This window comes from Ursus arctos, unplaced genomic scaffold, assembly GCF_023065955.2.
Source record: "Ursus arctos isolate Adak ecotype North America unplaced genomic scaffold, UrsArc2.0 scaffold_4, whole genome shotgun sequence".
Lineage (NCBI taxonomy): Eukaryota > Metazoa > Chordata > Mammalia > Carnivora > Ursidae > Ursus > Ursus arctos.
In genome coordinates this window covers 23783365-23794701 of record NW_026623056.1, presented here as the reverse complement: position 1 = coordinate 23794701, position 11337 = coordinate 23783365, and the positions used below count along the sequence as shown (strand labels likewise).

The 11337-nt window shown below is 38.2% G+C and overlaps 1 pseudogene; it reads left to right on the top strand.

The window, feature by feature from the left end:
* The first annotated feature begins 7466 nt into the window (after positions 1-7466).
* On the top strand, positions 7467-7575 carry LOC113257157 (U2 spliceosomal RNA; annotated as a pseudogene).
* The last annotated feature ends 3762 nt before the right edge of the window (positions 7576-11337 follow it).

Genomic DNA, 11337 nt, shown 5'->3' with positions numbered 1-11337 from the left:
TCTCCACCAATTAATCACAGAAGCTAAAGGGTGGTAAGTGTGGGTGGAGGTTAAACTTTGATTTTACATCCTTTGACTTTGTATCTTTATCTGTAAAATGTAGAATTGGGGTGGCTGTGCTTTTCTGGGTTTCGCAATCCAAAATTGCCTCTGTTTCCAAAATCATCTCAATTTTGGATCTGCAGATCCATCAATTTACATACCCGGCTCATTCATTTTGGTGGAATATTATTTTTAAAGATCTTGTTAATTGTACCCACAAATATAGTGGGGCACAGCAAACATGTTTCAGGTACTTTCTTCTACAGATGTTCTTGCTAGATGCTTTGTTCTCATGAACCTATTTAAGTTTCATGCTAATTCTAAACATCTAAGGAAACCAAGACTCAGAAGTCAGACTTGCTCAAAGTTCCATAGATAATTGAGTGGTAGGGCAGAGCCAGAATTTGAACCCACTTGTCTGTTTCCAAAATTAAGAACTTTCTACGATTCCCCCCTGCCTCTCATATTAGAATCTATTATTTAGGATAAATTCCATTATGTGTATTTATAGAAGACCTGCCTTTAGATAAAAGGTAAACCTTAAATAACAGAACCTGGAGCAAACTTTCCTTTAGAGCTTTTTTATCACAGAATAAACAGATTATTTAGAGAAAGTTAATTCTCTGTCACTCGGCAGATCCTGGTAGGAGAGAGAGAATCACTTTTGGGAAAGTTTCTGCTTGAGGCGGGGAATGAACAAATGTCTCCACCATCGTTTGGATTCCTGAGCTCATGGCGTGGGCAGTGGAAGAACTGTTACTAGTAGCAAAAAACTAACTTTTTTTTTTTTTTTTCCAAGATGCAGGGAGAGAGAGATTGTCTTAAAAAAAAAAAAAAAACAGTGGGTAGTTGGGAACTTAGTTACATTTAAAAATTAGCTACAAATGAAAAGTAACGGACAGCTTTAATGGATCTGTCTGCTGGCATTGAGGTAAAAAAAGAAATATATATAAATAGACCATCTTGTACTTTTAGAATTATTTCTGTGGTTTACGGTTTTTGTAATATGATGGTGTTTGTAAAAAAAATCTCTGGGCTTTTGATAGAACTTTGGTTGATGAAACTCACTACAAAATCTTACCACTTACATTTTCTAAATCAATACACTTAACCATTTACACTTATAAATCATTTCATAGTAATCGAACTCTTAAACCAGCTTTTATAGGCTATCACCGAATTAAAGACTGTGAAATGATTTTAATGACGACTTAAGTGGTGGGCGCAAGGGACAAGATAGCATTTCCTGGTTATAACAATATCTCGAAATAAACGTTTGTTTCCGATCCTCGTTTCTTCCAGTCTCGACACAGTCTGTGCTTCATAGACGGAGCAAGTATCTGTCACCGTGAGCCAGCCTCTTCCTTATTCATGGGAATACATAAACGCAAAGAAGTCTTCCCTGTCACGTGATAATAAAATGAAACACAGCTGATCTTTCCCGGTGATTAGCGAGTACTTTCTATAATGCTTACTGAAATTCACCCAATGGCTGTCCTCTGAAGAGGACTCTGGTGAAGCAAGAACAACAATCTTTAGAGGGTGGGGAAGCTCCGGCTGAGACAACCCGCACCAGTAGTGAGCACACCAGACCAGACCAAGAGCTGAACCACCTCGTCACTCAGTTCTGACAGTAGCTGTGTGACTGGGCAAAGGCCGTCCCTACTCTGGCTCCTCTCATTTGTAAATTGAGGAGTGAGATTTGTGACCTCTAAGGACACCTCCTTCTGTGAAGAGCTGTTGGCTCTAGAAGAAAAAAATACGAACAGAAACTGGACACAAGGGAAGAGTAATCAATGACAATTCGTGACGGGTAAACGGGACCAGCAGGCCCAGGCAGGAGTTCCAGATGAACTGAGGTGGATGGAAATGGCAGGGAGTGCTCAGATAGGCCAGACTAATGATAGGACATTCTTTTGGTTATTCCCTTCTGTCTTCTGCTCTCCAAGAGATGGCATCATTGTTCTGAGAGCTCCCCAGGGCCCGTCTCATGTTCATAGGTACAGATCCCTCTGGGCCCTCTATGCACCTGTGTTTGTGGCATTTTATAAAGCTGTTGCTTACAGAAAGATTTTACTAGAAAGTTGAAACCTTGTTTTGACTCTCAGATCTCTAAATATAGCTCAAGCGTTGACCTGAGGTAATTCAAACATCAGTTTTGTTTTCGGGTTTTTGATACAAAAGTTCTGAGAGAAAGGAAGCCATTTGGGGGTTTGTGTGAGAAGAAGGTAAATCTAGACTGGGCATATGATCTGTGTAAAGTTGATCTCTACCCGCCGCATGGTCACCTCATGATCAAAACTTCTGGGGCAATGTCTCCCATGGTAATCCTGTGACTCTCACAAGATCCCAGCATGACTCCAGCCAGTGGGATTGTTCCTTGCTGTCATATTGACCCTCCAGTCATTCTGTGGGGGTTTTTAATGCTGATAGTGTGGAGAAGAATTGTAACAAAGTATAACAGAGAATGGAACAAAACAACTTTATCCAAGAATGTTTTCCTCATCTTCACCACGAAGCTCCTGGCCCGGAAGCTCTCTGAACTTTGGCACTGATTATCTATTTCCCATATGTTCTATGCCCAGACTCAACCCTCTTTATATTGTTCTTAACAACAGCTATGTAGGATACTGAATGGCCCCAGGTCATTACAATAAAAGTCCCTGTTTTCTACCTCCCACCTTTAATTACCCTGTAATTTTTTGATAAACACAAAAACTTCATGCTTCAACCTTTCCTTGTAAGATCCTTAGACACCCCTTTTCACTTTCTTATTATTCGTTAGAGAATGACTATCTTCTGAGTATTCCCGCCAGCCAGCCAAAAATATTTTGACAAGCTTTCTCTGAGGTTTGTATTATGAAAATTACAGGTATTAGGGGGTTTTAAAAAAAATTTGAGACAATACTTTTTCAAACTACATATTCTCCTAATTCCAAAATACCATTATGCAACAACCCTCTCCCCATTAAAAGTCATTTATCTACATGGAAGGATAAGTGGATATTGAAGGAGTTTCCTAAATTTCTTCTGCTTTAATTGATCTCATCAAAGAACCTGTCTTAGTGGAGCGGGGGGGGGGGGGGTGATTCACAAAGAAATATCTAGTTAATCCACATATTTTGTGTAAGTATTGAATTCCCATTGTGGAGAGGGGCTTCATGGAATTTTAGTCTGCTGAAATGGAGTGAAGCTGGGGGGAGAACGTCTGCCCTAGATGATCAGATATAAAAAATGGAGGTTCCAACCACACATACACACAAACATTAGTATATCAAAGTATTAGGTTAGTTCAACAAAATAGGAACCTTTGCTCTGCACCTGCCTCTTGGGGTACTTAATGAATGAATGCAGCTTCAGTTAGTGGCTCTGTGACTTTATTTTGGTTACCTTTTCTCTCCACTTCAGTTTTGTCCATTGTTATTTGAGTGTAATTTGCATTGGTTTTTCATTGCCCACCTTAGGAGACGCCACAGTGTGTTGGTGGTCGGGCTCCAGATTCTTCGCCTTTAGAGGATCTCTATTCTTATCTGCCTCATATGTTAGAATTTTCCATGAGAAAGTATTTGTAGAAGTGTCACCATCTTAATGAAGAGTAAAAGGCATGTGAGGAGATTATCTCTAAAGGTCCTTCTAGATCCCTAGAGAATCCATAATTCTAGAAAGCAGATGTTAGACCAATGCAATGGGGAGTGAAGGAAGAGCAGATAACATCTCAACACTTAATTATGCACTCAACCAATATTTATCGAGCACATTGGCTCATCAAACATTTACTGGACACTTCGAAGAGGACTGTTTTCCAATCTTGAGAAGTTTTAAGCCTAGTGAAATGATGGTGAAAAGGGGGGAAGACATCAGCCCTAGATGCTCAGATAAAAAAATTAAAGACCTATGAAAATGTCATAATTTAGAAGGTAAAAAGACAAGTATTGCAAACTGTTTTGCCATATCTCAGCCCACATTGGCACAGTAAGTTAGGGTGTCTCAAACTCGGTACTGACACCTTGGACCAGACAGTTCTGTGTTGACTCCCCTGTGCATTAGGGTACTTAGCAGCACCTCCAGGCTCTGCTCACGCTATGCCCCTCTAGGTGTTGACAAACAAAAATGTCTTCAGACATTGCCAAACGTCCCCTGGAGAGCAAAATTGTCGATAGTGGAGAACCGTTGGAGTAACTAATTCTACCCTACCATTCATTTCCTGAGGGTAGAGACAATTTCAGGTTCATTTCTATGAATGACCAAAAGCAAGGAAACACCTAGGAAATGTTAGCTGAATTAAATTTGTAAGAGCAACGTGCTGATGAGTCTTTCCAGAGTCCTTCATTAATCACTTTCATGTTTGTAACTATCAAAATACTTGCGCCAGCAGGTAATCAACCAACATTTTATAAAGTTTCACGTATTGCCAACAGGGGCTGTGGGTTATCTTTGAATTGTAGCTTCTCTCCTCAAGACACTTACAGTGCATGTAGGGAGATAGTAATTGCACAGGTGGATACATATTAGCAGAAAATAGAGTATACAGAAAGGTCAAATGAAAGACCAGATAATGATTATCACAGGAGTTGGGCTTAGGGAGAAATCTTGGGTTGAGGTATTTAGGGAAGGCTTTGAAGGATAAGAGGATTTATAAAACCATGGAGATGGCTGGGAAAGTGTAGAATGAGGGAGAGTCTTAGGGAGACGTGGAAGGGTGACATACAGGAATAAAGGATAAGAAATCCAGATAGTTCTGTTCTTTCACACATTGAGGTCTGAAAAGTGCTGCTGGAACTGTAATTCGAACTTGGAAAATATATCTGTTGCAAATTTGCATGGAAATGGAATCTTCTTGCTTTATTTTTTGGCAGCATGGGAAGTATATAAAGCAGCTAGACAGTATTTGAAATTCAAACATTAATTGTCATTGAAATGACTTTACTGCTGAATAAGTCTCACATATAAGCCCTGTTTTGCTTTGTTATTTTTGGTTCAGTTCATTAAGGAACATTATCCGTTTGTAGCAACAGCTGTTTTCCAAAAGCCACACAAGGTTGAACAATAGCCATTGAGAGCAGTTCATCTCATTCAGAAAAATTTCAGTCTCAGCCCTGTGCCTGAAAAAGTCATAAAAAAAGGTTTACCAATGCTAAGTTATTGACTTTCTGTGTGGTTGAGCAATTCAGAATATTCAGCTTCTGTTTCTGAACAAAAATTCTCAGAATTGCCAATGGTTAAGACTACAAAAGTCCCTGAAGTTCACTCCTGATGCCACTGTGTTTATAACACATGATCAGTTCAAATATTGTTTTCAAAGCACCTGCTCATGAATAGTCCAATGAATAATAACAGGTTTGAACATTACAGTTCCACAAGTTTTACACATCTGTCCATCTAAGCTTTGGTTCTGCTCCGTACCTATTTTCAGCACCATGAGCTGTCACACATCTTGGCAGATTCCACTTCAGGTTGTACAGTATCAGTTTTTTGTTTTGTTTTGTTTAACTTTGAAGATGTTTTCACCTGTGGTTTTTCCATACAGACTAAAAGAGGCTTCGGTCATGTCAGACTCTGAACTGACTCCTCAAATAAACAACTGAGCAATATTAATAACACTTATGAACTCCTCCAGAGCCAACGAAACCCACTCAAACTAATTTGTCTTGTTTTTAAATTGGCCATCGATTTTGCTCTCAATGTCGTTTGTCTTCTGTTCAGATTATTCCCTCCCATCTTTTTTTTTTTTTTTTAACTTTCTCTAGCTTTGAAATTCCACTTTAGGAAACACTTTGGTATTGACTATTCTGAGAAATATTTGCTGGTTCCCTGGAGTTTCACTTCAACATACAATCTAGGCTTTATTATTATTATTATTATTATTATTATTATTATTAATTTTAAAAGGTTTTCTTGGGGCACCTGGGTGGCTCAGTTGGTTAAGCATCTGCCTTCAGCTCAGGTCATGATCCCAGAGTCCTGGGATTGAGCCCCTCTTCTGGCTCTCTGCTTGGTGGGGAGCCTGCTTTTCCCTCTCTCCGCTGCTCATGCTCTCTCCTGCTATCTCTTTCTCTCTCTCTTTCTGACAAATAAATAAATAAAATCTTTAAAGAAATAATAAAATAAAAGGCTTTCTTAAAATACAGTTTTAAATATTTGCTTTTGTTTTGATTTTTTTCTTCTGGGGCTTTATCAATACCCATATTCTATTGCCTTTGCTAGTCTTCCATATCTGTCATTGTCTTAAAATCTTTTTTCTTATTCTTATTTTCTGTTTTATTTTTTACTTTAATCTCTTACAATTTTCATTTTCTTTGCTATGCCTCCTTTGTGTCTATTCTTGTCTTCTTTTTAATTTACTCTTTTCTCTTTTTTGGTAAACAATGTCAAATTTACAGAAAATTTGAAAGTACAATACAAAGATAATTTGTCTCCCAAAGCTTTTGAAATTAAGTTGTAGATATGATGCCACATCATCACCAAATACTTATGTGAATTTCCTACTAATAAGGACATTTCCCTGTATAACCACAGCACAACTGTCTGATTAGAGATTGACTCTAATATGTTCAATGGTCAATCTAATCCTCAGACTTCATTCAAGTTTGGTAAATATCCCTAATACTGTCCTTTATAGCAAAAGGATCTTGTCCAGATTCTTACACTGCATTTAATTGTGACATTTCTTTAGTTTCCTGCTATCCAGAACCATTTCTCTACCTTTCCTTAGTTAGTTTTGGGCCTTGACACTTTTGAAGACTACTAGCTAGTAAATTTGTAGAATCCCTCTCAATTAGATTTGTTTATCCTTCATATTTAGAATTAATTTTTGTATCATTGGCAGTAAAAACACATGATCTAAGTAAGATGAGTTCTTAATGCATTCTATTCTGTGGCATGTTATTTAGATCCTCCTATCACTGGTAATGTTAACTTGGCCACTTGATTAAAGTATTGTCTGCCAAGTTTCTCTACCATAAACGTAACTTCTTTCTTAAAGTATTCTGTAAGGAGGTACTTTCGAACTATGTACATGCCCTACTCCTCATCATATTACTACTTAATTCATTTATTTACATTAGGATGGACTTGTGGATTTTTTTTTTAATTCAACGGCCCGTAATCCATTATTATCATTCTTTATTTTTATGTTGAAACAATCTCAAATTTGGCCATTGAGAGACACTTAATGATGGCTTCTGTGTCCTTTTGAGCTGACCTCATTACTCTTTGAGAACTTCTTCATTTTTCATGTACAACACCATGTTGCAGGCTAATCTTGTACTTTCCCTGCCCCAGGCCTGTAGTCATTCATTTTCCCAAAGAACTTTGGTTCCTTTTAGTAGAAAATGGTAATTAGAAGCCAAGATCTGGGTGCTGGGGCTGCTAATTGCTACTTCTCCCAGGCCCTCTCAGTGTAGAGAACTAGGGTACACACACACATCGCTTCTCGGCCTTTTGGCTAAGATCAAGTGTAGGGTACACACACACACACACACACTTATTTTTATTTCTCTATATTTTGAAAACCATGAGGTCATCCCAACATTTCCAATTCCAATCTACCTTCATAGAGTTCATTTCTGTTTTCTCCCTTTTCACCTTTTCATATTGTATCTTTATTCTCTGAGAAAACTGGCCTGAATATATTTATGTGATCAATGTTTCTGTATATAACCAATCTTCTATTTCTTCTGCCACTTCGTAGACACTTCTACTCCCCAAAGTGGATGGCCTTCTCATCCCACTTGAGCTCTGACATGGCCCCCTGGGCTGCTGCCCTCCCCAGTAAGACACTCTCCTTACCTGGTAGTGCAGCTTCTCCAGGCTAACATGCACCCTCCCCCGCCCCCCCCCCACACACAGACACACATACTATGGATGCCTACCATGCTTGGCCTTGTCTAGTAGTTTTGGACTGCATTATTTGAGGAGAGAGAATTTTTTTTTTCTTTTTAATTATTTCCAGTGATCTCTTGCTTCTTATTTCATGTACTCCTTATGATTTCCAACTGTTTAACTTCTGACATTTTCTAGATCTGATTTGTGCTATTCTTTCAAAGGTACAGTAATTTTCTTAATGTCTTTTAGTTCATTTTGGATTCTTAGTTTTTACCTGATTTGTGGGCATATTTTTCTGTATTCTCATAGTCAGAATATGATAAGTTTAGGGGCACCTGGGTGGCACAGCAGTTAAGCGTCTGCCTTAGGCTCAGGGCGTGATCCCGGCATTATGGGATCGAGCCCCACATCAGGCTCTTCTGCTAGGAGCCTGCTTCTTCCTCTCCCACTCCCCCTGCTTGTGTTCCCTCTCTCACTGGCTGTCTCTGTCTCTGTCGAATAAATAAAGAAAATCTTAAAAAAAAAAAAAAAGAATATGATAAGTTTATTTTAATATTTTTTTTCTTATAATTTGTGTTTTATGGGGCTAAATTGTATGCCTCTTTCCCTTTCGTGTTTAGATAAGGTGAGTTTTCTTTTGGGCTATTAGAAGGAATTGCCTATTGGGTGGGAGGGCTGGTGTAGGGTAGCTTTCCCAGCTGTAGAATTCAGTGACTCCCTTCTCTGTTACTGCCATGAAAAGCTTAATATATGGCCTCTCTGTGTAGCCTCACTGGATTCAGTAACATCGGATTCAAGAGCCAGCTTGGACTCAATAACATTTTTCTGCCTCTAGCCCTGTGGACTCCAGTCTCCTTTGCTTCCATGCTGGGACTCTCTGTTCTATCGACTGTACTGCTGTTACAGAACTCCCTGGGATGTGCTTCCTTAGAGTCCTTCCTCTTTTTTTTATCTTCACTCTCCTGCTCTGTGCAACTTGGTGTTTGTTTCCAGTACTTTCCCCTCAAGGTGGAGTTTATCCTTGGGGCACCTGGATGGTATAATTGGTTAAGCATCTGACTCTTGGTTTCAGCTCAGGTCATGATCTCACGGTCGTGGATTCGCGTCCCGTGTCAGGCTCTGTGCTAAGCGCAGAGCTTACTAAAGTTTCTCTCTTCTCTCCCTCTCTCCTTCTCTCTTTCTCAAATAATAAAATAAATCTTTAAAAAAAAGATGAAGTTTATCCTTTTGGAAATGAATGCTTGATAGTTATTTCTGAGATTTTCAAGGTCCCAGATGTCCTTAGCATTTTTTGAACCATATGAATCCCCCTCCCTTTTTTTTTGTATTTATCAAAATTCTGGCCTTGTGAGAGTCTTTCCCTGTTGGTATTTCTCAGAACGATCCATATTGTTTTCTCATCAGGATAGTATTTTCTCTCCTTGTGGATGAGAATTTGGTAATATTTTAGTTTTGATAGCTTTTAAGATACAGTGGCAGATTTCCACCACAAGGTAATTAATTATATCATGCAGGTCCTGCTGCTATTGATGGTTTGGTCACAAATGGCTTTTAGGGGGATCTTGTTGAAGATGTTGTCCTTTTATCCTCCCGGTATTGGTGGATGTGTTTCCTTATCAGGAAATTTTGGTGAAATTGAAAACCACAAGATGCAGTGCCAACCCACTACTGGTGTCCTGGTTTTTGAATGAAGTGAATTCTTCTTGGGCCAGTTATTTGCAATAGAATAAAACAACAGGGCCAGGAATTCTCTCTGGTTTGGAATGAAGCCATACAGTGAAACACGGCTTGTGTTTTTAAGGGTTTAAGCCCTGTTCACTTGGCTGAGAAAGAGCAGCACCTGCAGAGTTCCCCCTGCACCACAGAGTCGCTCCTAGTCTGTCACCTCTTTGTGGTGTTCAAAGGGATTCAATGACTTCCCAGGTGCCGCTTCCTCATCTCCAAACAAAAGGTCATTGATTCTACCCCCTTTCATGTGCCCTCCCATTTTAGAGGCAACCAGGTCAGCTACTTCTACTAGAGCTCCTAGTGAGCATGCTCCCTGCACATCCTCCCTTCCCCATTCACTCTTCACCACTCTTGACAGCTCGCTCTTCTTCAAATATAGTTGACTTGGGGCATTGGTGTTTCCTAGTTTTGTCTCAGAAAGGATTTTTGCTTTTTCTCCCTTCTCAATTGTTGCTTTCGATTGACGGCTAAAAAAGTGAACAGAGATGTCTTTACTTCACTACTTTTACAACTTTTCAGCTGTTGTGTATGTGTTCATGCACCGAAATATTGAGGCTTTTTACCTAAATCCTACCAATCTTTTCGTTTATGATTATTGATTTCAAAATTATTCTTAGAGAGGCTTTTGATTATAAGAATGTTCATGTATATTTCCTTTTCATGTTTTATTTTGTACCTTTAAAAAATATTTAATTCCCTAATTCTACTGGAGTTTATTGTTATATAAGGTTTAAATTATATGTTTAATTTATGTACTGTTATGAATGGTTGGTCTGTTTTCCCCCTACCTTTTGTTAATATCTGTCTTTTCCCCGCTATTATGTAATGCCACAAAATGTATTAAATTCTAATGTGGACTTTCTGGAGCTCAATGTACTGTTTTATTCCAATCATCTGTCATTCTGTTTCTGTTTCAGATCCACAGTGTCTTAATGATTTTATCTTGAATATGTGTTTTATTACATGAAAGAATAGCTTTATCTCACTCCCTTTATTTTTCCAAAATTTGTCTTAGCCACTCCAGCTATTTTTGAGGCATTTTGTTAAATTGATTAATTGTTATTTTATACCCTTTTAGAAACATGGAATTCATTTCTATTATGTCAGTATTTCAGCAAAGTATTCTGAGTTTTTTCCACTGTTCCTATTATTGCAAATGTAATTTCCACTCTTGTTCCATTACATAGTTTCTTAATAGTTACTACGGCTATAGAGAAAAATTTAATATCAAGATAAGACTGGCCTTGTGAAATTAATGGGAAAGATTGCCATTAAAAATTCATTTAAAGAGTTTAAATATTAAGAATTTTCTATTCCTTGAATATTTAAGGAAATTCCATTAAAACCTAACTAGGATTGATGCCATGTTGTGGGAGGGCTACATTTGCATTTTTTAAAGTTTTTAATAGATTTTATAGGGCACAAGAGAGACAAAAGCATCCACTTAATTCAGTCATTTTATAAACATCATATGCCAGGCACTGCACAGTGTTGGGGATACTGACATAAGACATGTTCTTTGCTTCTTAGTATCTCTAGAATTTATTTTAACTGAATAAACTGGTAAATATGCTAATATTAAATAATAATTAAACTAGCAAAGTAATCTGAGGTTATTTCTGACAAATTCTTCTTTTGATGTTGCATTACCTAAACTAATTCTGAAAGGTTAAAATGAGTTATTGATTAGTTTTCTATTTGAGTCCCCACTGTAACTTCTGGAGCGGCATTTGTCAAGTCTAA